This window comes from Humulus lupulus, chromosome 2, assembly GCF_963169125.1.
Source record: "Humulus lupulus chromosome 2, drHumLupu1.1, whole genome shotgun sequence".
Classification (NCBI taxonomy): Eukaryota; Viridiplantae; Streptophyta; class Magnoliopsida; order Rosales; family Cannabaceae; genus Humulus; species Humulus lupulus.
The window spans coordinates 12603998-12609997 of record NC_084794.1 but is presented as its reverse complement, the minus strand read 5'-3'; positions in this window follow the sequence as shown (position 1 = coordinate 12609997).

Here is a 6000-nt window from a genome sequence, read left to right as displayed (position 1 = left end):
AAATTAGAAGATGAGAAAAAAAATAATTAATGAGATATGGAAATGAAGCATAAGAAGAATCAATATCACTATTGAGAATAAGAAGTACAAAAACTACACTCTAACCTCACCAATATTTCTAAAATAATTCACTCATTTTTGTCACCTAAAACAAGCAAAATTAAACTAGAAATAAGAAAAGAAACAAAATAATAAAGTGTATTTTTCCCACTCTACAATCTGATGATTTTTTCTCTACATTTGGTCCTCTATTTATAGTGAAAATAGGACCCAAAATGTGTAAAATCATGTACAATATAGTGGGAAAAAGGCTCAAAAAGCTGATGAAAATGGGAAGTGGCTGCTGGTAAAGTGGGGGACAAGGACTGACGACAGGGACAGGTGGCGACTTCTAGTTGGCTCGTCAGGCGCGTGTGTCAGGCGCGTCAGTCGTGGTCGGGCACGTGGGGAACAGCGGCTGACGAGTGGGACAGGTGGCAAGCTTTGGTTGGCTCCGCAGGCTGGCGCGTCAGGTGGTGTGGGACCGTGGCAGGCGTCAGGCTGGCAGGCATGCGTCAGGTGTGTCACCGGCTTGGATTCGGCGTGGCTTGAATTCGGCGCGGCTCGGCTCGCGACAGGCGGCTGGGTTAATGGCCTGCTGCCACGTGGCAGCGTGGCAGCTTCTGAAAGCTTGGGCTGGGCTCCGTTTTTGGGCCTAGTCACCTTCAAAAATACCACTTTATCATCACTTTCTTTCAATTATTTTTCTTTTTTTCTTCTTTCTTTTTGTTTGTGTCAAAAGTACATTTTATTTCCTGAAAATTAAACACAAATTAATCCATAATTAATATTTTCAAATATGAAATATATGACAATAAATCCATGAAAATGTTATTTAAAACTTAATTAATTTTACACTTTAAGATTAATAAAATCATACTTTTGAACACTAATCAGTCTCCATTGTACCTTGGATAAAATCATCTAGATAGTCTCAATTAATTGATTTAATCATCAATTAGAATTATCAAAGTTGGCCAGGTCAATTTTGGATAGTTTCACAGAGTTATGTAATTTTGAGAAGAAAGGAGAAATTATGGCAGATTTATTAATTAAGATAAATTGGTATCTAAATTAATAAATAAATTTAAATCAAGGTTCAAATTATAAATAATTAATTTGATAAAGGATTTAAATAATTATTTTATTAATTAAATCAATAGAAGATAATACAGGCCTTGATTTTAAGTCCAATGAGCTTATAATCAAATGGGAAATTTCACGGGCCTATAGCCCATGATAATTTCGACCTAGGGCTTCAAAATGACTATTATTTTATTGATTTTTTAATTAAATTAAATGGCCTAATTGAGTCTATAAAATGAGTGCTTAGAGAGAAGTCAAAACTTAAGTCACAAGTCAGATTTTCTTATAGTTTTAGATTCTCTCTAAGCACAAGTCATTTTCTAAGCCTCTTTGTTATTTTCTCTTCTTCTCTCGATATCTATCCCATGTGTTGAGAATTGCCCACACTAGTCTAGGTGGTTCTAAGGATACATTGGAAGATTGTGAAGAAAATAGAAGATCGGTTCAGTTTCTTGATAATACTCTGCGACAGAGAGGATACAAGAGTTAGAGAAACTGAAGGAAGGACTCTTTAATTCCGTTGCGTATACTGTAAGTATTCTATTATTTGTTTCTCTTTGAATTCAATTTTAGAAGCATGTTTTAGGCCATTTCGTATTAATTTGTTTAATATTAGATATACATGAAAATAAATAAAGATCATGTATAAGCTAATCCAACATTTAGCACATCCTGTAAGGTGAGTCTCAAAAAAGACAGATTCAGATATCTCAAAATCGACCCCAAACACAGAACTTCCCTCAACAACATGTCAAACTCTTAATCAATTCCTTTATCATCATCTTCATCATCATGAAAAGACTTCTGCCTCCCAATCATTATAAGCTCAATCAACAACTTCATTATGCCCCAACAGTGGTTGTTGGATGGCACACAAGAAATTTATGAAAAATATCTTGGAAGCTGCCTCACTATACTATAACAAATTGTGAGAATCAGACAATAGAAGTTAGATTCAGAACATAAGTACAACTTTTGAAACTGAAACGATATTTTTGTTGGTAATATCTCCATTTACTTTTTTTATTTAAAAAATAATAATGAATTTATAATTGACACTAATATTATGAAAATTGATACTTCTTTAGTCTTAGAAAGAGGCACTAGTATTAGTATAAAATAACAAACATAGTAATAGACACAAATTGAAGCACACCAGTAGCCAACACAATGACACCACACGATTAATAATATTGAAAGTAAATGAAGAAAATGATGCAAGAATATTCATAATAAGTTGAGAACAAGATCTACAAAAGCACATGAATCCAATTAATTAAATAAAAAGATAACTAGTTTGGTCAAATAGAATTTCATCTTTGTTCTAGGCACAATAGAATCAGAAAGTCCTTGAAAAACAAGATAACAGCCAAAATATAATGAAACCAACCAAGAAATTATATCATATTTTGGTCAATTAAAGATGCAGTTGTCACTCGTAAAATGGGCATATGAATTTAAGTAGAGGGTCTGGAAAAGAATTAAAAAAGTTTACGAAAATAGAGAAGGTAAGAGAATCAGTGTACTGAATAAGAGACTCGTAGAATACTCAAGTAATTTATGACTTTGGGTGTGCTTCAATTGATAGTTTGTTAATTTCAGCATTGTTATCTTTAACAAGATTATGTTCACAGTTGTCACTAGATGGAAGAGATATAGTCATGGTGTACTATGAATGTGTCATCATTGGAAGCTAATTGATGATAAACTGAAATAGATAACTCTGTGAAAATGAGTACAAAAAATAAAATAAAACACCATTGTGGAAAACTAATGGCCATGCATCAGGTCCTAATCACAAGAAAATTAGTTATTGACACTTTATTTGAAAATATTGGATGCTACTTGAGATTAGCTCTAGTGGTGTGTGTGAGATTAAGGGGCAGAGTTAAAGTCTCTATAAATATATCTTATTGAAAAAAGGAGAATAAAAAATTGTTAACCTGTTTTCTGTCACCAACTAAAATGTTAGAAGTAACATATAATTGACTTAATTGGTTTTGGCAACATCACTCAGTGGTAGTTTCAGCAGTTATTGAATATGTGACGCCCCATGTCACTATGGCGGCTTCCTGGAATGACGACTGGCCCTACAAACCAACACGAGTCTTTCCAGCGTGCTTTGTCCTCATTCGCACGCTTCCTGAGAAAACTTCCCAGGAGGTCACCCATCTTGAGATTACTCTAGGTCAAGCACGCTTAACTTTGGAGTTCTCAAGTGATGGGCTACTGAAAAGAAGATGCATCTTATTGATATAGGTAATACCCATCAATCCATTTAAGCCATCTTCAACTGTGTAGTCTCATACCTACACAGTCTTAGAATCATCACACTTGACCTTCCCCAGGCGGTGTGGGATTGCACAGCTTTACTCAGTCTTTCCCCTTACGGATCACGGGATTCTGACTATCACATAATCATTGATAGTTTACTTAGTCACTTCTGTGATAGCTTTTAAACAAATGTAATTAGTTGACCGAAGTATTATTTTTTTCATGTTAAACAACTAATTTTGGAGGAAAATATAATCAACTAAAATGTGTATACACCTTACTTATTGTGTTCAAGTTTTTGAGAAATTGGAGTCGATTATATTTATTTGCCAGGTTGTTGTTGTACTGAAATCTATTTTGTCTAATGCACTACCACTCTATTAACATCTTTGTTTAGAAGTATTTAAAATATAAAAAAATCTAAATGTTAAAGCATGACAACTATTCTTGTAGCACGGAGTATATTAATTATAATACAAGGTAGAATTTATTCCAATCAAATAATTTGATTTTTTATGTGTGGTGCATATCTAGTTAAACTATGTGATAACTTAAAAGGACTCGGGAGTTCCCAAGAGTTGTTTCATTCTAATTACAGAGATGGCTAGGTTGTTTACGTAAGTGCATAGGAATGTTTACTTAGCGTTAGTTTAGTTCAGCCTATAATTTTTCGGTTTATATTATTACCATTTTGATTTGATTTAAGCAACATAGTCACGAGTACAATGTATAGTGAATGTTGGAAGAACGCAGAAGCTATTTGTTTCCTTTGTCATTGGTAAATTTTATGATAGCCGAATGGTATATTTATTTTTATGAGTTTGTAAATCTTAAGTCGTGTTTGAATAATATTTTTCCCTTTTTTATTTGGCAGGTTAGTTTGGACTGATTAAAAGAATTAAAAAATGGCTAAAGAAAATAAATTAGATTATAGATGCTCACCTCGTAGGGTGTTTTCTGTTATTTCCAACCTCAATGGGGATCAAAAGGAGGTAGTGAAAAAAATGGGATTTGGGGCACTTTTGGGGATGAAAGATTGTGTTGTAAGAAGGAATCTAGTGACCTGGTTGTTGTCTAGGTTCAACACCCAGGACGGGTCTTTGGAGGTTCATGGGAAACATTTTAAATTGAACAGTCAAATATTTGGTGCTACGATTGATGTTAAGGACGGTGTTGAAGATTTATTTCATGATAGCAGGAAGAAGCATTCGAAAATGAAGGTTGAAAGCACTGCTGTGCAAGTTCTGGAGGAGAAATTGATAACAGGTCAATCGGCGGACATGTCCTTCGTTCGAGACTTCTTGCTCTTTATTGTCTCTGTATTCTTGATGCTTAATACGTCTATAAATGTTGCCCGCGAAGTGGAGGATCCTATAAAGGCCATAAATGACATTGCAGCGGTTTGTCGTGTTAACTGGGCATCACTGTTGTACAATTATCTATGGAAGGCCCTTCGACGGCATCAGAAAAACAAAGGCATGTTTGTAGGAGGATGCATATATTTTTTACAGGTACATGTTCTTTACACTTAGCAAATGTAATTGTTTTATGAGACACTGTCGTATAACAATTTATGTTTCTGCATGTTGTAGTTATTTTACTGTCATCACGTTGTTTGGAAGGAAGGATACGTTGATAGATCCCTCTGCCCTTTAAATGTGTGGTCTGACGATGATTTCAAGGCTATACTGGATTGGGTACAGGAGCATGGGTGGTTTGAGTCAAATACAGTAAGTATATGATTAAGTAAATAATTATTTCTTGTTTGCCAAATATTTTGTTTGGTTGAATTAATAATATTTTCCCATGTTTTTTAGATTCTAATGATAGAGTTGTAAGACAGTGCTGCAGCATCAAAGATGCCCGCCACGCTCGCCTCTTTGTGTGATAAGGTTGAATCGATTGAGAATAAATTGATTGAAAAGGAAACAGAAATGGTAAAATTTCATGAGGAGTTGCAACTGGCCATGGAATTCAAACAATTACGTAAGAGTTTGAGCGGCGGAATCAGTTCAAGGGTGCGTCGTGGTGGTGTTCCCAAGTATAGTAAGGGAAAGGAGCCTCGGGATTCAACCATGTTAATTAATGACCCTATCCTAGCAAACATGCATATGGATGAGAATAGGATATTGGAGAAGGTTTCGATTAGGAATGACCCAATGTTGTTGGAGTGTGGTATAGGATTTCAGATGAACCTTCTTATGGAAACTACTTGTAACGCCCTGGTTACCCCAGAACAGTTACGGTGAACGGTGGACCGGAAATTTGACTCGCTACCCGAGTCCTTTGGTCAAAAACGTGCTCTAAGTGTAATTAACAGGTTAAGGTATAAAACCAATAAAAAAAGGAAATGGATATTTTCATTACAAACTACTCTGCAGAGCTAATCAAAACATTTACAAGTTGTTCTCAGTACAAAATGGTCATTAATGTTTTAAATTTACAACCCTGCCGACCTAAGCGGAAAAAATAGGGTAAACCCCCTAGTTCCTCTGAGAACTCCTTGGCCGTGGTGGTCAAGCGGCTGCATATGTACACATCACCACCTAAGCTCTCCACTCAAGGCTAGGTGAGTTTTTCTTTTCCTTTACCTGCACCACA